The 21733-nt window shown below is 36.9% G+C and overlaps 2 pseudogenes; both read right to left on the bottom strand.

The window, feature by feature from the left end:
* Positions 1-512: 512 nt before the first annotated feature.
* LOC140690584 (olfactory receptor 5G25-like) lies at positions 513-4381 on the bottom strand (annotated as a pseudogene).
* Positions 4382-5041: 660 nt separating this feature from the next.
* LOC140690583 (olfactory receptor 5G3-like) lies at positions 5042-6000 on the bottom strand (annotated as a pseudogene).
* Positions 6001-21733: the final 15733 nt, after the last annotated feature.

The raw sequence follows: 21733 nt of genomic DNA, 5'->3' as shown, positions 1-21733 counted from the left end.
CCCTAGACGTATTTATCCTATAAGTGGAAGTTTTTACATTTTGACCATAGTATACTTTTTAACAGTTTGTGATTAATGAGTCAAGGTCAAGATCACAGACAATGAGAGATCTCAACATATTATAAGCAAAATAGAAATACTTCTAAGTCACTGGTTATGATGATAATATTTATTCAGGATATAACAAAGAACCTCTCATATCCTAGTCATAAATTTTTGTGTGTATATGAGTAACAATGTTTTTTTAAAGTCTTGGGATTCAGTAATCTACTTATCTGAGTTTAAAGTTCTAAAGTTCATCTCTGCTGAATAAGAAATAAGAAAAAACAAAATGAGAAAATTGTAACCTAAAGACATTGTGTGACTTATCGATGACAGAGTAATAAAGAGTGAATCTCAACACACAATTTGCAGTTTTTCCATCGTACATAAATATTAGCTCTCACTCTGCAGTACAAATGATGTTCTAATTTATTTACCTTCTCAATCTATAATACAAACAATGTCATAGTTCACTTACTCAAAAGAAATTTCTTCCTTTCAAATGTTCTTCTGAATGAATCCTTGACCTCTTTGTTTCTTAGGCTGTAGGTAAGTGGGTTTAACATGGGAATCACAGCTGTGTAGAACACAGAAACCACTTTGTTAATATTCAGGGAGAAACTAGAACTCCAACGTACATAGATAAAGAAGAGTGTCCCATAAAGGATGGAGACAGGTGTCAGGTGTGAAGAGCAAATGGAAAAGGCTTTCCACTTCCCATCAGCAGAATGGATCCTCAGGATAGCGATGACAATGTAAACATAGGAGACCAAGGTGATCACACCACTGAGTACTCCTAGAGCTCCAGCCAAGATGAAAAGTAAAAATTTACTTATCTGTGTGTCTGCACATGCCAGGGAGAGAACAGGAAGGTCACAGAAGAAGTGATTGGTGATATTCTGACCACAGTAAGGCAGGTGAAAGGTGAAAGTTATGTGGATCATGGTGATTTTAAGACCCATGGCAGCATAAGGCCCTACCACCAGGTGCATACAGACTTGCTGGGACATGGGTGTGCACAACAAGGACTTACAGATGTCCATATACTGATCATATGCCATGGAAGCCAGATGGAAACACTAAGTCACTACAGACCAAAAAGCCAGATCTGGGCAACACAACCAAAGAAAGAGAAGACTTTTTTTCTCCACTACGATGTCAGTCTACAATTTGGGACCAATGACAGAAGAGAAGCAGACATCTACAAAGGACAAGTGGCTGAGAAATAAGTGCATTTGTGTGTGGAGTCGAGAATCCATCCAAATGAGAGTCATTATCCCCATGTTTCCCAGAAGAGTGACAAGATAAACCAATAGAAATATCATAAAAAGAAGAAGCTGGTGCTGGAAGTGATTTGTTAAGCCCACAAAAACAAACTCAATCACCAAAGTGTGATTTCCATTATCCACTTCTCTGATCTAATCTGTAATGAGAAAGAGAGAGATTTTTCCTTTGAATCAATTCATAGTTGGACTTATTTTTAAAAATAAATACAACTTCTATGTTTTTACATTTTGCAGAGTAGACTGACAGATGACAATCCTGCCTTCGACCTCTAGGTGGTCATCATAACTACCTACTAACTATCTGTGTGATACTGAGTAAGTCGCTGAACCTCACTGGGCTTTTCAGTTTCTTCTTGATCAAAACAGAATTTTTGAAGGGAATCAGAATTTTAGGTGTAGGAGTTCCCCTTGGAGATTACCCAAGGCAAGTCCAGATTATTAACTGTGTTCAAAAGCCCCTGCTTTTGAATGGAGGATATTTTAAGACATATTTCATAGATAAGGTATTATGTGAATTTGATGAATTCAGGCTGATAGCTCTCACTCGCACTTTGGGTGATGGGTGTTAAGAATGTATCTTCCTTGTCAATTCCTTTAGATTCTAGAAGAATAGTGTTGTATCTACAGGATAACTTCTGAACCCTAAGAAGGAGTGCAAGCTCAGACAAAAGAAGCTGGTTTTTGAACAGGATTCAAAGGCCACAACAGTGTCTACTCTGTGATGCTTTCTCCAAAACACCTCCTGGTGTATCCTTTTCATCCTTAAGATATTATTTTTCTTTCCCAGCTTCTGATAATACTCCACTGGTTACAACACTGACTCAGTATTTAAGAACCAGTCTCTTACTATGGACTAAAAACTTCAAAGGAGTTTGACAAGATTAACCAGTGTATATACTAACAGTATGAGGAATGTAGGTGTTTTAGAGAATAATGACTAAGAATGTCCTCAAATTGATGTTCGACACCAAATCTCAGATCCAGGAAGCTCAGAGAACACTAAGGAGGATAAATGTCAAAAACAAACAAATAACTATACCTAAGCATAAAAATTTCAAAATACAAAAAAATCAAAGTTAAAGAAAAAAGTCCTGAAGGAAGCCAGAAGCAAAAACAAAAACAAAAACAAAAAAAACAACATCTCTTGAGAAACCGTATCTCATTAAAATTGATGCCCTCCTCCTAGGCACCAATAGTGTATATCAGGGGATTTCAGTGTCTGGAGGCATTCATTGATGTAGAATTTCTCTGCTCCTCATATTGGAATCCACCCTTTCATTCCAAAATATGGAGAACCACTTATAGACCTATGAGATGAACAAAAAAATGTAACTCTAAGTGAATTTCCATCACACCTAATATGAAGAATCAGCTGGGAATACTTCTCACTAATAAAAACAAAGCAAAACCAAAAACATTATCCTAATATGCAACATGTTACACTTATAAAGTCAGAAGGAAAAGAATATGATGCTGCAGTGTTGACAGGGTAATTAATCCTCCGAATGGAAGCCACACTTATGTAGTGCATGAAAAACAAGCAGAGTTATACATGTAATCATGGTACAAAGAGTATTCTAGACAGAAAAAACATCAGGGCATCAGAACTGCAGTAACTAGAGCTTCAGAGGACAGTTGGTTTTGCATATATTTGCACATATTTGCATATATTTACAGAAGGAACTCAGCCATTGAGGAAATTTATAATTACCACTTGCTTCCTACTGTTCTTCTCCCAATCCCCTTTCAATGGATGTTAAATCATAAATGCTTAAGGAACAATTAAAAGATAGAAAACACTTCGAGCATCATACTAGGAAGTGATCATCTCAAAAGGTGACTTGTGATTTGAGACACGTTACACAGTGAAGACCCAGAATAGAGGCACTTTAAGGCAAAATTTGACTGGGAAAGAAACTGTTGTGTCCTTCTAGATAAAAAATAGGAAAAATATCTTTTCCCTTTGTCACACCTAGGCCCAAGTTTTAACAATTCTTAGTAAAATGGTGCTGGAAAATTTTACAAGACTGATGATTAGCGATGTTAGTTTTATATGGATACATTTAAGGTAATATTTACTGTTCCTTTCAAATCTCATCACACTTGCATTGTGTCACTTTTAGCATTCTGCTATCATTTCAAAGGTTTTAGTCAAGAGAAAGCATACCACTATGTATAGAAGTTATAGACTATGTGGGTGGAGGAAAATGCATATCTTTAGAGGGAAGAAGTGAGAGACAGAAGCACAGAGTGGCTGAGAACCTCTCCATTTTACTTAGGTTTTGAACAATATTTCAGTAACCAATGTTCAGAAGTGTTTCATAAAGTCAGAGAATGGTGGAATGTAGAAGCAGCATTTAGAGAAGGCTACTTAAGTCCATCCTCCTCAATTTATCTATTTACTGATAAATTTATTCATTCAGTTTTGACACAGACTGTGGCTTTTCAAAAGTGAATCTTAATTACAAAGGTAGACATATTTGTTATAAAACAAGTTCAACAACCCAGATGAGGATGGAGCACCACCCCACCCTCCTGCTTCCAATGGGCATGCCACTGAAGTAACCAGTGCTCACAGTTCAGTCTGTAGCCTTCCACACTTGTCTCTATCATCTTGTATAATGCGCATGCCAATATATTCTACACAGTAGGTAGACTCTGCCCCCACATTATTTTTACTAAGTGTAATCAATTCTGCAGATTTCACTTTGACTTGGGATTTTTTTCCATTCACTTATAATAGTATCAGGGAGTTTCTTCCAAACAAAAGCACAGATATCTAAATCATTCTTTTTATAATTAGCTGCATAATGATTCATAGGAAGAAGATTTGCTTCTCCTGAAACAAAATCAGACTGTATCCTTTTATCCCCCCTATAAATCATGTTGCAAAACTTGTGTCCGGTATTTATATTTCTATAGCATAAATTTCTGAATGTAAGATAGCTAGGTCAAAGATCAAGTGCATTTTACTAGAAATCATCAAATTAGTTTCTGAAAATGTACCCACTATAGCAAAGTGTAGAATACCCAAATGGTGACCTTACCAGCATTGCAACCTAATCAGCTTAATGTTCGCCAATCTGATAGATGGAAAAACAAAAACAAAAACAAAACAGATTGCATTTTCATTTCATTTACTTAAGCAACTGAGAAGTTGAGCAATTTTTGTATATATTTATGCTTTTGGCCATTTGTATTTCCAGTTATGTCATTGCCCATTCATTTGTTGGTTAATTTCTCTACTGTGTTTCATATATATGTATATACATGTTCCAACATTTTCCTGTTGGGACACTAACTCATTGTAAGTCACTTGTTCTACAGCTGTTCTCTCACTTTCCATAGTTCAGCTTTTATCAAGGTCTATCATTTATGATCTTTTATGGATGGACTTTGTTGATCTTTCTCTTACAATGTTTGCTTTTCTGGGCTGGAATAAAATGTCTTCTCACCTGTAAGAAGATACAAATTTTCTCCTGGACTTTCTTCTGGCATCTCTTACATTTCTACTTTCAACATGTATGTAAAATATTTTATATTCCTCAACATTTTGCAAAGGAGCAGACTGAAGAAGAACAATATAAACAATATGTCTAGTATATGAATGATCTTGAAAACAGCAGACCAAGGAACTAAGGGGAATGTCTCATTCTCAGTACTGTCTTATCTTGACCACACATAACTGAATTAACAAGAGTGGTGCAGCACAATTAGAATTCTATTTTATCTATTAAAAATTCTTTTTTCCTTTCAAACTTCCTACTGAATGCATCTTTCACCTCCTTGTTCCTCAAGCTGTAGATGAGGGGGTTTAACATGGGGGCTACCACAATATAAAACAGAGAAATTAATTTATTGATATTTAGAGAGGAACTTGAACTAGGTTGGACACAGGTGAAGAAAAGAATCACACATAGGATGGAGACAACTGCCAAGTGAGAAGAACAAGTAGAGAAGGCTTTCCTCCTCCCATCAGCAGTCTGGATCCTCAGCATGGCCACCAGGATGCAAACATAGGAGACAATGATGATTCTCAGGCCACTGAGAACTCCTATGGCTCCTGCAAAGATGAAAAGCACCAACTTATTGATCCAGGTGTCTGCACACGCCAGGGAAAGCAGTGGTGAAATATCACAGAAAAAGTGATTGATGATATTTGGACCACAGAAGGGTAAGCAAAACATGTGAATTGTGTGCATCATGGTGCTTAGAAGACCCACAGAATAAGGGCCCAGAACCAGCTGCACGCAGACCCTCTGGGACATAATGAGGGTGTACAGCAAGGGCTTGCAGATGGCCACATACCGATCATATGCCATGGAAGCCAAGAGAAAACACTCAGTTTCCACAAAAAGACCAAAGAACCACATCTGTGCAGCACAACCCATGAAAGAGATGACTGTTTTTCTACAAAGATATCACACAGCATCTTGGGGGCAATGGAAGAAGAGGAAAATGTGTCTACAAAGGACAAGTGGCTGAGAAAGAAGTACATAGGCATGTGGAGTCTGGGATCGATCCATAGGAGAGTGATCATCCCCAAATTACGCTCCAGGGTGACAAGGCAGACAAAGAGAAAACTAACAAATAGTACCATCTGCAGGTGGAGATGATCTGTGAGGCACAAGAAAAGGAATTCAATCACTGCTGTCTGATTCTTATTTTCCATTGGTCATCTGTAATTTGTTAATAAGAAAGAGAAACATTTTATTAGTTTAAAATATATCATTAAGAGTAACAAATAATATTTTAATTCAATGACAGAATATCTTAAACAGACTTGTTACAGAAAAGTATTGAAGTAATGTCAAACTGGAAGATAATATTCCTAGATACTAGTTCAGGACAGTTGATACAAAGATCCTATGTCAACTTGGATATTCACCCTTGACCTCTGCTCTCTCCCATCAAGAGTCCAACTCTATTATCCAAAACTCCTTCAAGTTCTAAGCTTGTACATGAACTGTTCCCCAAGTTTCATATTACTGTATGATGGGATTAAAAAAAAACAGATGGAAGACCTTACTGGGAATATTGTAAAACTAATGATATTCAGATCCTAATATATGACATCTGGGAAAGACTAACCAGAGGAGTTCTTGATCTTACAGCATGATCAGTACCATTGTAATACTGTTAAGACACAATTCACATGTGTGTTTTTCAGTTTGTTCCCTACTTTCAGTTGTAAAAAGATGTGGAAATGATAACACACACAAATGACAGAGGTTACTCATATAAAATGATATGCTGTCACAGAGGGAATGGGGAGGCTGTGCCTGTAAGATGAAGTGATCTGGTAAATGTTGGACAGCAACACATCATGGAAATTGTGTACAAAACTAAGCACCCTTTGCACCAAAATCACATGGAATTACTTTATGTGATTGCCCATATTTCATATAAACTAATTTTAGGGCACTTATCCTGAAATCTGTCAGGCAATATCAATTATAGTAATAATATATGTAAAATGTCAAATGCATAACAGTTTATGAAGAGAACACATTCAAAAATGTTATTTCTGACTCACTAGCAAGGAAGAAAAAAAAATCAACTGTTTTAAATTCCTAAGGGAAGATCACTATGTAGGATACTTTTTGTGAAAAAAAAAAAAACACTTCCAAACAACATTTATTACCACTGAAATTAATGTCTTCTTTCAGTAAAATAGAAGCAATATATTACTCTTAAGTCCGACAAAGACAAATATCTTATGGTATCCCTTATATTTGGAATCTGAAAAATGATACAAATTAACTTATTTATAAGACAGAAATAAACTCACAGATACAGAAAACAGATAGTTACCAAAGGGGGAAATGGGAGGAGGAATTAAATTAGGAATTTGGGATCAACAGCTACACAGTACTACATATAAAAGAGATAAACCACAAGGATCTTCTGTACAGCACAGGGCACTGTATTCAATACCTTGTAATTACATATAATAGAAAGGATCTGTAAGAGGAGAACATATATGTAACTGAATCACATTGCTGTACACCTGAAACACTGTAAATAACTATACTTCAATTTAAAAAATTTAAATCAATATACCAATCTTGAATTATATAGTAATTATATGTGGAGCTCAGTCTATGAAAAAATTAGTGAATATATCTATTTGATTTATGATATTTATCATTATCATGATCATTTGCTTAATGCTACATGGAGTATATTTTAAGCACAAAGAAAATTCTAGGCTTAGATATGAAGCCTTTTCCATTGCATGAATGTTTTCCTTTTTATCCATCCAAATATGCCAGTATAGTTGTGTGGAGATAGTGGGTTGAACAGACTGCTTCTGGTCTTTCGTTAAACCACTATTTACTTATTTAAATGTAAGTTATTTTCAGTCTTCTATTTTTAAAAATGCAGGATTATCTCTATGTTACTTTCACAGCTAACATTCTATGACCTTAGAATTCTTTATGGACATCACAGTATCTCTATCTCAAAAAGAAATAAACAAGAAAATCAGTTCAGAAAAAAATCACTGAAAAGACCAGTTATTTACTCTCATAAGGATGTGAAAAAATGCCAGTCTGCTGTCTTTAGAGAACCTGGGCTGGGGAGGGGGATAATACATTCCTAAAGTGCAAACTCATCCTGTTGCTTCTCCACCATATTTCAAAAACTTCAGTGTCCAAAATGCATTGTCTTCACTTCTCTAAGAATATCCTTTGTGTATCTCCATTAATTGCTTCAAGGGACGTAACCATTTTCTAGAAATAAGGATGGAATTTTCAACTTCCCTCATTGTGACAAACTTTTTTAAGAATATTTCTTAGATTTTCTAGATACTTGGCAAAGAAGACAAATCCCTCATCTTGAACATCTTGGCAGTTAAGAGATACTCTTTGACCTGCACATTGATTCACATGTTGTACAGAATAAGGGAATTTTTCTTTTGGAGTTTTCAAAGATTTAGAGCCAGGTCCCCAAAGAACTAAAAGCTCAAGAGCTTATACCTAGAGGGACAAAGTTAACATGGTCTCAGTGGCATTTGGACCAAGTGTTATTTACCAACTGTATCTATTCTCAAAGAGAAAACTGCTAAGAAAACAACATGTTTTTTCCCATTTTAGGATCCTCCACCAACAAAAGAGAGCTCTCTTTCCTATGAGTGGGGAGTGATACGTTGAGAACCCAGCACCAACTTGGCGGACGTAGCTTGCTGCCTAGTTTCTGGATCCACATTGCCTGCAAACCTTAATTTCATCACTTACTGGCTGTGTCACTTTGAGCAAATTTTTAAATCTCTCTGTGCCTCATTCTTTTAATCTCCAAAATTAGACAATATCTGATAAAAAAGAAAACATCAATTCAAAGTAGCATTTTCTTATCTCAAGGCAAAAAATGAAAAAAACAGTCACCAGACTCCTAAAGTACAACAGATGACTGTCAGCTTGAATATATGAGGAAATGTACAAAGAAGAAAAGGTCTAAAAAGATACGTTTAATTTGGATAAACTGAAGTTAGGGGAAAGGCATTCCAGGCAGTGCTAATAAGATGAACAGAAGCAAGAAAGCTAAGTCAAGGCAGTTGTTTGAGAGGGGAGGGTCACAAGAGAGAGAAGAAATGTATAGTCTGGTACAGAGGGTGAACTGTCTCAGTCACCGGCTTCTCTGAGAACCTAATTGTTTATCCCATTAAGAAGATCTGATAACTCATTCTTTCAACCCCAATAACACTTCATTGCTAGCTCATTTTTAACCCCTATTAAGTATCTGTCTCAAAAGTTCATCAATAATTGTTGTTGTGTACATATTTATTGAATTAGTGGAAAACAAATCCACAAAACCTGTGTAATTCATAATGGCTCATATTTAGTAGATAAAATTATGCTATCTACTTTTGATTAAAGATGTCAGGAAAATAGTATTTATACCTGTTATTTGTCTTAAAAACCACTTAAAAGCAATGAGAAAACAACAAAAACAGATTTTTTAAAATGGCACTTCATTAAATCTACAAAAAAAAAAGAAATATGGAAAATAACAGGAAGAAGTATTCCATTAACAAAACTATAGGCAAGTAACATGCTACTATGCATAGAAAACACTAAAGACTCCACATGAAAAATAAAATATTTAGGAACAAACCTGACCAAGGAGGTAAAAGACTTATAAGCGAGAACTATAAAATATTAAGAAAATTAAAGATGATTTAAAGAAATGGGAAGATATCCCATGCTCTTGACTGGAAGAATTAATATTGTTGAAATGGCCATACAACCCAAGGCAATATGCAGATTCAGTGCAATTCCTGTAAAATTACCAATGACATTTTTCACAGAACAGGAACAACAATTTTTTTTTAATTTGTATAGAAACACAAAAGACCCCAAATAGACAAAACAATCTAGAGAAAGAAGACCAGAGCTGGAGGAATCACACGCCCTGACTTAAAACTATACTGCAAAGCTACAGTAATCAAAGCAGTATCTAACTGGCACAAAAACAGAAGTCCAGAAATAAAACCATGCACTTATAGTTAATTAATCTACAACACAGGAAACAAGAATATATGATGGAGAAAAGACAGTCTCTTCAATAAGTGGTGCTGGGAAAACCGGACAGCTACCTATAAAAGAATGAAATTAGAACACTCTGTAATGCCATATACAAACACTCAAAGTGCGTTAAAGACCTAAATGTAAGAAAGACTGGACACTATAAAATTGCTAGAGGAAAACACAGGCAGAACAGCTGCCTGCAAATAAATAAAACTAGAACACTCTTTCACACCATACACACACACACAAAACTCAAAATGGCTTAAAGACTGAACAAGAGACAAGACTAAATTTATAAGCCTCTGCACAGCAAAGGAGACCATAAACAGAATGAAAATACAATTTACAGAATGGAAGAAAATATTTACAAATGATGCGACTGACAAGGCTTTAATTTCCAGAATATACAAAGAGCTCATACAACTCAATAACCAAGAGACAAACAACACAATCAAAATTCAGCAGAAGATCTAAATAGACATTTCTGCAGTGAAGACATACAAATGGCCAACAAGCACATGAAAAAATGCTCAGTATCACTAATTATCAGAGAAATGCAAATCAAAACTACTGTGAGGCATCACCTCACACAGGTCAGAATGGTCATCATTAAAAAATCCACAAATGAGAAATGCTGGAGAGGGTGTGGAGAAAGGGTGACCCTCCTACCCTGTTGGTGGGAATGCAGTTTGATGCAGCTGTTATGGAAAACAGTATGGAGATTCCTTAAAAAACTGAAAATAGTTTTATCCTATGTCCAGCAATCCCATTCCTGGGCATATATCTCAGGGAACTCTAATTTGAAAAGACACCTGCACCCCAATATTCACAGCAGCACTATTTACAATAGCCAAGACATGGAAGCAACCTAAATGTCCATCAACCTATGACTGGATAAAAAGTTGTGTGTATATGTATACACACACACACACACACATATACAACAGAATACTATCAGTCATTAAAAAAGAAAAAATAATGGTATTTGCACCAATAGGGATGGGACTAGAGATCATCATACTAAGTGAAGTAAGCTAGAAAGAGAAAGAAAAATACCATATATCATTTTTATGGGACATCTTTAAAAACAGTACACAAATGAGGTTATTTACAAGACAGAGACAGACTCACAGACATAGAAAACAAATTTATGGTCACCAGGGTAGAAAAAGGAGGGGAGGATGGAGACATAAACTGGGAGTTTAGGGTTTGCAGAGACCACTATACACAAATTAGATCAGCAACAAAGTCCTACTGTACAGCACAAGGAACTCTACACAACATCTTGCAACAGCACATAATGAAAATGAATAAGAAAAGGAATATATATATGCATAACTGAATCACTATTGTACACAAGAAATGAACACACATTGTACTTCAATTTAAAAATTTTTAGATATCTTCATAAGAATGTTTGGAGTAGATGGGAAACAACATTTATTTAATTTGGTATTATGTAATTTAAATTTTGTACTACGTGCAATCACACTTTATAAGTGTAAAAGAAAACACTGAAAATCACGTTGAAAGGAATATTTAATCAGATGAAGAGATAGATATTCATATTATTTATTAACTGAATAAAACAGAGTAAAAAATAATATGTGTAGTATTATGATCTGACTAAGGAATTACTTCCAAATCTATTATTTACTCATGTCTTCACCTCTAAATCTAAAAATTTTACTTTCTTCCTATAGTTTTATCAAAAATAAATGGAACATGTAAGCGACTAGACATAAACCAAGAAATTTACTTTTTTGGAAAATGCAGATGCATTTCAACAGGTATGATGCAGGTGTCGGTAGACTCAGAGGTGCTAGCTTGCAGACCTTCTAATTTTTGTTGTCCCATGTCACATCACCATCTTTAGTTCTTTGCTATGTAATCCCTTTTGTGTCCAGTATCTACTCCCTGGTACGCAGCAAGTAGCAGTTATAAAGCTGGCAGCAGCGACATGATAAATGAAACTAGATCATATCCTAATATTCCTAGCTGTTTATTTGAGACATATTTGTAGTTTCTCCTAAATTGGGGCAAAATTTAAAATGGGCCTTTATGACTTACTGGGCCCTCCTGTCACACCTTTAGAATGATTCTACATTTTTTAGTCAGCAAGAAGGTTTCAAAGTCACATTTGAGATAAATTTCAGGCACTACAGAAAGTGTAGGACACACTCTGCTTCCCACTTTTACTCTGGTTAGCATGGCAGACTCCGTTTGTGCCCCACCCTTATCATTCCCATACAAACCAGTCAAATTTCACTGCCACCACCTGCATTTCTTTATTTCAGGATCTGTCTTTCCTCTACTTCTCCACCACCACCAAGATGTGCCAAAAAAATGAACATTCCCCAGGGGCAGATTTCAACTAATGACTGATACAAGGAAATAAGGAAGATGAGGCAAAAATTAAGAGAGAACAGACAAAAAGAAAACAAAAAGCAAGACAACAGATTTAAGCCCAAGCATACAAATTATCATTCTATAAATGCTCTAAATAGCCCAATTAAAAGGTAAAATTTTTTTATTGTGAATAAAGCAAGCTCAACAATATGACTCCCAACAGAAACTTTAAACATGAATGTAATAAGCCAAACAGAGAAAGACAAATACTGCATGATTTCACTTATATATTGAACCTAAAAGTAAACAAACAAACAAACAAACATAACATACCAAAACAGGAACAGACTCACAGATACAGAGAACAAACTCATGGTTCATCAGATGGGCGAAATAGGTGGAGGGTATTAAGAGGTACATGCTTATGGTTACAAAATAAATAAATGATGGGGCTGTAAAGCACAGCATTGGGAATACAGTCACTATAACACTGTAACTTTGTATGGCAACAGATGGTAACTTGAAATAGTGTGGTCATCATCTAGTAATGTATTTAAATGTCAAATCACTATGTCGTCTACTTGAAACTCATGTAGTATCATAGGTTAATTACCCTTCAACAACAACAAAAAAGAATCCACTGAATCAGCCTTCAAAAGCTGGTCAATGACAAGAAATGACCAACAGGTGGCAGTACATCCACATACAAAGAGGTCAGCGGAACTAATTTCCAGTCTCTTCAAACGTTTTTCCTCTCCCTGTTCAAAAACAACAGAATATCCAAACTCGAGCATCAGTATCCTGACCACACCACAGTGTCTCCTGTGCCTGTGTAAGCTCCAGAGATCCCTAGTTAGGAACTCTGCTACCAACTCAAATCAGAATTTCTCAAAACGGTTTGTCCCTGTAATCCTTATAGTTAATTAATTGATTTGCAAAGAGCAAAAACCACTTTTTAAGAAATTAAGGAGCATCACTGCATCTGAGATTTAGCTATTAATAATTTAATAATTCATGTTCAATTAATGGAGTCATTAAATTAAGAATTTATTCCTAGTATTTATCAAGTGAAAAAAATTACCTTATGTCCACAGCTCTTCCTCTCCAAAAATTATTTTTTTTAATAAAAAGAATTGTCCATTATGAGAGTAAAACTGTGAGTGGAAAATAATTGAGAACAACAATAAAAAAAATCCAAAGTCACTTTTGAAAGATCTATCCTGTTTCATTGGACAAAAATAAGATTAAATTATTGTCTTTCTAAAGACAGAGTACATACATTAGAAGAGATTTGCCAGTAATGCAACCACCAAAGAAAGAAAGAGAAGAAAGAAGAAAGAAAGAAAGAAAGAAAGAAAGAAAGAAAGAAAGAAAGAAAGAAAGAAAGAAAGAAAGAAAGAAAGGAAGGAAGGAAGGAAGGAAGGAAGGAAGGAAGGAAGGAAGGAAGGAAGGAAGGAAGAAAGAAAGAAAGAAAGAAAGAAAGAAAGAAAGAAAGAAAGAAAGAAAGAAAGAAAGAAAGAAAGAAAGAGAAAGAAAGAAAGAAAGAAAGAAAGAAAGAAAGAAAGAAAGAAAGAAAGAAAGAAAGAAAGAAAGAAAGAAAGAAACCACTCTAAAAAGAGAGGCTAAGGGTGAAAGTTCCTATCCACATGTATTATATGGGGTAAGAAACTGGAATATCATTCTTATGGCAGCTCACCCAGATGTCACTGAATATTCGAATTTTAGCCACAACTCCCTTATTCATTTACATATCCACCAAGCAAGTTTCAAAGTGGTGTATGACACCCCCCACACACATATGTAGATATTCTCCAGGGAATCCGAATGAATGAGGCCGTGCGGGTTCTGCTGTCCGTGGAAACCACACACCTAGTGCTGCAATTATAAGAATTCTGCTTTAGTTTTTTGGAGGCTTTCCGGTATCATTCGTTGGTTCAAGTCAGAACCCATCAATCCAATTACCCTTGACATCAAGATTCTGTACTTGACAACCTAACTAGGTCCTGGACTAGAACTGTCCGAAGTAAATATTTTTGTAAGATCTTTGGGCAGTCGCTCAGCTTCCTCTCATGACATTTCACATCCATGGACAACGTTCAAACACTCACAAATCCACTTTGGTGAATGTTCAGCTTACCTACACACACACTCACATTTGTCCTGCAGAGATGGAAAGAAATGGTCACCTGACCTCATCCTAGACTTAATGATGGCCAGTAACCTGCCATGTAGTCTCTTTCCCAGTCATATGGGCAATCAGACAGTTGGATGATATGAACCAGTAAAGCTGATTCCAATGAGAAGCAAATTTGGTGTAATACAGATTTAGGCCAAAAAAATTGACCTCCAAAAATCTGTTAAATCACACTTGTTTCCCAATTCAAAGGTGACTTGTTAATCCTCCATGCCACACCTTCTTTCTTTCGTTTGTCAAGACAGTGAAAGGTGATTATTTCACTGATTTCACACAAAGTACTTGCCTTCTAGTCAAGTGTATTTGGGTAATTGATTTGTCCATGGCCACACGGAAATATTTAGCTGCAGGGCATTCCAGAGATTACAGAATTCAACTTCTTACTTTACAAATAAGGAAATACAGGTCTCACACAAGCAATGTGACTCATGATCATGTAACCATTGGGTGGCAAGGTTCCAGGCTGACCATAGGGGACATTGGTGTCATGTTAAATGACCTCAATAAAAATAATATTGATATTTTATTGAGGGTAGAATTAACCCCAACTTAAACTAGATGAAAGTTCACTGACCTTTCCAGCTTCCAAAGTGGATCCATGGTCAAAATAATCTGTGTGACATCATTTTAAGTCTCTGTGAAAGCCCCCACTTAGGAATATATACAAACACCTGATCACCTGACTCACCTACCGTCTGGCAATGTCTGATATGCATGATTTCAACAGCATCACTTTGTAAGCATAAGGCTTTATCACCTGATAGATTTGGAATGCAAACACACCTGGGAGATACTTCACCAGCCAGTCAACACTGAGTAACTCTTCAAAATGAAAGAACTCTTTTCTTCTAAACAGCTATTTCTTAATTCATTGATTTATTTGATCATGCATTTAATAAGTACCTATTTCTGTAAGAGACTTGCCAAGAGTTGGTGGAATTTATGCAAATGAAAAAGAAAGGACTGCTGTCTTCAGATTTCACAGTCTAGCCAGGGAAAGGGGGATTTAATAGTATGTGATGTGTCATAGAATCTAGGTTTACAACCTTCTATCATCAGCTCCACAGCCCAGGCAAAGCATTTAGCCATAGCCTATTTGCAAATATAAAATAAAGCTCAGAAGTGGTATGAATATAGCCTTGGGGGGAAAAAAAGAGTGGAGGATGAACTCCCCTTTCCAGGGAGCTGGGCCCAGAGATTAGATGCCCTGTGAGCAGCTCATCACACAGAAGGTGGGGACCAGACAGAAGCAGCATAGGGCAAAGAGGTCAAAGATGGGACGGGGAAGAGGAAAAGGAAACTCTTCCAAAGCAGAAAGCTGAATGGCTCCTGAAAGTTGTAAGGGCCAGAAAATGAGAGGACAGAAGAAGAATATGCACTTTGAATTTGAATTTGATAGGCTGTCACTAAATGTGAAAAAGCCAGCTCCTTTCTTTGAAGAACCGACAAATTTTTTTTTCAAAAGCAAGATGTTCACAAAAGATGTATGAATGCCTATTAACATACGAGAAAGATGTTAAAAAACAAATCTGCATTAAAATAAAAAGGCATCATTGATCTATTAAAGTGGCAAACATAGCAGGAGACTCACAAAGGAGCCACTGCCCCCGCCCCAATTCCAGCCCTTAGAGGTTCACTACTCCAACTAAAAGTTTCTGCTGCATGAATTTGTGGTTAACCTGCACCCTCCACCGTCCCAGTTAGAAATGACCTGCCAGGGATTCTCCTGGTACAAGTATAGACCCCAAGTGCTTAACATGAAGTTCACCTTTACATCATCAGTATGGGAATGATGGACGTTTATAGAACTAAAAGACCTGTTGCTATTTGGGGGTTTGTGAGGATGAACACAGCATATTTTAAAGTTTGTGGCCTTCAGACAAATCCTCCCCCCACCAGAGTTGTCAAGGTCCTCAGGAAATCAAGTCAGCCTCACCGCATACAGCCCACCTGCTACAGTCTTACATCACGCCATCTGCATGAGGGTCCTCGTGAGAGCCTAGCCATCTGCTCGTACTCCATGCAGCTTTGTTGTTTTGTGTTCGTTGTGAACACTGTAACTCATGTAAAGGGATGGACTTTATTTTGGGGGGAGGTCACTGTGATTTTTTTAAATGTTCCTATTACAGCCATTATGGAAAACAGTATGGAAAGTCCTTAAACTAAAAATAGACTTACCATATGATCCAGCCAACCCACTCTTGGGCATATATCTGGAGAAGATGCTACTTTAAAAAGATACATGCACCCCAATGTTCATAGCAGCACTATTTATAATAGCCAAGACATGGAAGCAACCTAAATGTTCATTGACAGATGAGTGGATAAAGAAGATGTGGTATATATATATATAAGGGAATTCTACTCAGCCATAAAAAAATAAAATAGTTACATTTGCAGCAACATGGATGGACCTGGAGATTGTCATACTAAATGAAGTAAGCCAGAAAGAGAAAACTATCACATGATATCACTTATATGTGGAATCTAAAAAAATTACACAAATGAACTTATTTACAAGACAGAAACAGACTCACATACATAGAAAACAAACTTATGGTTACTGGGAGGAGGCGGGGTGTGGAAGGATAAATTGGGAGTCCAGGATTTGTAGATATAAACTCATATATATAAAATAGACAGACAAGGTCCTGCAGTATAGCATAAGGAACTGTATTCAATACTTTGTAATAGCTTGTAATGAAAAATTATATGAAAAGTAAGAGATATGTATAACTGAACCATTCTGCAGTACACCAGAAACTAACACAACATTGTAAAATGACTATACTTCAATTTTTAAAAATTTTAAACATTAAAGGATAAAAGAAAAAATTTAATGTCCCTATAAAGAAAGCCAATTTCTGATGTTGGAGATAGAAGTGAAGACTCCAAGTAAGTAATAGTTCTCAGACTGAAAGCAACAGGTTTGTTTGAACGTGGAAGTGGAATATCAAGTTTGGTAATGAGTCCAAGGTGAATGAGTCCAAGTACGCTCTAGACAGAAACAGAAGAATTTAACAGGACTATTTCAGTATGTGTTCTCACTCATGAAAAACATTCCTCACCAAGTGAGAGAGACAACAGTAGCAAAAGCTGAGCAGGTGTTTGACTTGCCATAAGAAGATAAACACAGGAAACAAAAGCCTCTTGTTGGGAATGTACTGCAGGACAAAGCCAGGAATGTGCAAATACACATTCTTAAATCATAAGTGGTAAAGGAGCTGGTGAACCTGGTCAAACAAAGTTTACCATCAAGTAAAGATTGGTAGAAGAATTTTAAGAATTGTTTTCTCCTTGTTTAATGTAAATTTAATTGAAGAAAGAACATTGGTTTTGGGTTTTGGTTTTTTTTTTCCCCTAAACTGAAAAGCTGAAAAGGCTCTTGTGGGGAAGGGATGGACCAGGATAAATGCTCAACACACAAAACATACATGTATTAGATGAAAATGCTTTGGCACACAAAGATATCCAAGTTAAAATGAGCTTCTGGGTTTAGCAGGTTAACACTGACTGACTGACTCATCTTTGGCGCCGAGGGGGACAATGCTGCAGACTTTATTATTAAGCTGGATTTGTTCCACCATCAAGAAAACCCCTGGCACTGAAAGATAATAATGAGAACTTACCACAGGTGTGTTGACTGTAACAAAAAAAAAAAAAAAAAAAGAAAGAAAAAGAAAAAGAAGCTTGGATAATGCCATGTGGAATAAATTTTAGAAATATATTTTTAGTAACTTTATAAATATTTTAGTCACATATTTATACAATTATTAATGTCCAAAGGAACCAAACCCCAAATGAAAAAGGAGAACACAAAGTTCTCAGAAAATGAAAGATAAATGCAGCCCTAACACATATGAAAGGTACTCATCCCTCTCATGAAAGGAAAAATGCAGATTAAGACTGTACAGAAAGATTTCTCACCTATGTGAGTGGCAAAAATTCAGAAGTGTACCACTATGCCAGCTGCTGGGGATGCTGCAGAGAAGCAGGTACTGACTTACACTGCTGGCGAGTATGCAGGAGGTTTCAGTATCTAAGGAGTGCAACTTTGTAATATTTATCAAATTTATAAATACCTTTACTCTTTAACTCTGGTTTTCTACTTCTGGGACTTTATCTGATAGATATTCCTGCATGTGCATAAAATTACTTTTGTCAGTTATTTTCTGAAGTACTGTTTGTGATAGAAAGTATTAGAAACTAACCAAGTGTCCATCAGTGTGGGACTAATGGAATATAGTGCAATAAAAAATGAATGAAGAAGCTCTCTGTGTATTGATCTGGAAAGATGCCCAGTATGTACCAATTAAAGCAAAATGAAGATCTAACAGCAAACTATGTTATGTTTATATAGGAAAGAGATGAGTGGGGGACCAGCAAATACATTCATAGCTATTTTTATATTAAAAAGACTCTGCATAGAGACTCAAGAAAAGTAACAGAAGTTGTTACAAATATGAGGCATTAGCAGATTCAAGAAGGAGTAGATAGGACTAGAGGTAGGAATGAGGTCTGGAATAAGGTGCATGATATTGATTTATGACCTATATGAATATATACTCTATAAAATAAATAAAACAAAGTCTAAGAGTCACTTAAATTTTGCAGTAAGTGTTTACTACACTTTATGATGGAAAATGTGAGGGACATAATGTGGAAATTCTTTTGCAGAGGTCTTTGATCTTTAAGTGGTGATAGTCCCTGGATGGATTTTAAGGTGCCTGTGAAACCTTGAAATGAATATAAAATGTTGGCTTTCTTTGCCTATGTGCATATTTCTAGAGGAACTGTTCATAGCTTGTATCATATTATTCAAAGGACCCCAGGACCCAAAACATTGTGATAAGTCATGAATTTGAGGATCCATAAAAGTCTCTAGACATTCTTCCTGAATATTAAGATGTTGTGTGACTTGACGGTTATGAATATAAGTTCTGCATCCAAGACAGCTGGGCTCTCCATCAAACATTCCCACTTGCTAGTTGTGTATCTTGGGTACTTTATTTAAACTTTCAACCTTCAATTTTCTTATCTGCAATAGAAAGAAAGCAGCATAGCTACTCCAGATGATATGGTGAGGGTTAACTTAAATAATGCATGTAAAGGGCTCAGCAAAATGTCAGACACATAAGAGCTCGAGAATATTGCCTTTTAAAATCACTGAACAAAGTGCTAGCACTGTGATTTCTTAGGAAGTTCTGGAAGGGCTCAGAATATGTGTGGAGTTTTGGACACATTGAGCCTGAGGTGCCTGCAGGATACTGAGGTGGTGACACCCAGCAGAAAGTTGGATTTAAAGGTCTGGGGTGCTGGGGAAGGGCTCTGCTATGTTACCGGGTTTTTGTTTCTGTCCACCCTCACTCCTGTGGTGCTCTCATCTCATCTCACTGTCGTATGTGGATGACTTCCAAATTTATATGTCCAGGGGTCCTCTTCCCTAACACAGACTCCAAATACCTACTCAACAAACATTCTAGGATATTGTATAGGCATCTCAAAATTAATATGTCCCAAAACAGACCCTTGATCTTACCCTCTTAACCCAATCTACCTACAGCCTTCGACACATTAATTAATAGTATTTCCATTTTTCTGGTGATTCAAGCCAAAACTTTTGAAGTCATCCCAATTTTCCTTCTTTGCTTCCACCCCACCTCAAATCCATTCGTCTGTACTACTGGTTCTTCTACAAAATACTACATTCACATTCAATTATTTCTTACTCTTTTCTTTGCCACCACTCTGGCCCAAGATGCTAATAACTCTTTTGCTGGGATTATTGTGACCTTTCCTAACTGGTTTTCCTGCCTCCACCTCTCCTCCTAGAGCAGTGGGGTAGAGTCTCAGCACAGCGACCCAGTGATTCTCTAAGAAATCAGACCATGTCACTCTTCTCAAGATCCCGGCGGCTTCCATCTCACCTGACATACAACCAGAAGCCCTTTCCATGATCACGGCCCTAACCCTTCATCTCTCTAACCTCATTTTCCATTTGTATTCTCCTGACTCATTACTTTCCAGCCCGATGGACCTCCTTCCTATTCCTCCACAATATACCTAAAACAGCCCTACCTTCTACCTGAAATTCTCTTCCAGATATCCATGAGGCTCACTTTTTCACTTCCTTCAAGTTTTTGTTCAAATGTCATCACCTCAGTGAGATGTCTTCTGACCAAAGCAACTTAAAACACAACTCCCCCACATCCTCCTTCACTGCTTTATTTTTTCCAGTTAACATAGTTATTTCATTTCCCTTAATTATTTTATTATCTGATACCCATAATGAATATAAGTGTCATGAAGTTGGGTATTTTGATTTTTTTCCCTCCTAACTCCCAATTCCCACCCCATTGATTATTTTCCCAGTGCCTAGAAGAGTGTCAGCACATCATAGACACTCAATATATATGCATTTTTATTCAAATTACTCTAATTTCTCATAGTGCATTCACTCTACCTCTGAATTTGCAAAGCATTTCCCTCAGGTAGGTCAAGAGACTTTGAGATTCATTAACTCTGGGTCAAAACCAGATGTTCCTTCCCAACAAATATCCCACCACTACCTAGGAGTCAAAGGCCCTCACTGCTTGCCTAACTCAGAGAGACCACCTCACTGATACAGGGAACATTCTGAGAAGCTATGTGGTGGGCAGAGAGGTTTTACAATCCTTTTTGCAGATTTGAGTCCACTGACCTGAGGCCTCCTTCGGATGACTTCTTAGGATGCTAATCGAATCCTCCAAGGAGAACTGGCTGCTCCTCATAAATCCCCTGACTGAGCAGAAGAACTTTCATCATTTCTCCTTCAGCACAAGCCAGTCTGGGAAGAGATGTGATATGGTGGGATGGTGAGTAGAGGGTGTGCTCTTAGCCCTGACACTAGAAACAGTATGAGGTCCGTTTTGCTTTGAACACTTAGGGATACCGACCCTATCTATGGACTGAATCAGTCAGTACCCAGTGCCTTCCAGGCTCTCTGCACTTCTCGTAACCCAGGCCATCATCACTGATGAGACCAGATTTAAGCCCTGAAAACCAAAGATCATAGCACCCTGCCTGGACTGAGAGAGAATGAGCCAGGAGACTGCTATCTGAGGAAGGTGGCAGGATGAGAAACAGCGAGGTTAGGAAGATTCCTATGGAGACCAGGGAAGCCAGAATACAGTACAAATTCCCAGACCTGAAGCCGAGACTCCTCCCATCTCATTCTCCAGAAAGTCTTCTATAGTGCCTCCCCAACCCCTCCAGAGGCCGACCTGGAGAGGAGCAGGGAGAAGAGGCACCTGAAAGACAGGACTCTTACACATGATCGTTTAACTGCATTCAAC

This window comes from Vicugna pacos, chromosome 31 (genome assembly GCF_048564905.1).
Source record: "Vicugna pacos chromosome 31, VicPac4, whole genome shotgun sequence".
Classification (NCBI taxonomy): Eukaryota; Metazoa; Chordata; class Mammalia; order Artiodactyla; family Camelidae; genus Vicugna; species Vicugna pacos.
Note: the sequence above shows the minus strand (reverse complement) of the source record. Positions and strands in the feature narration are given on the sequence as shown.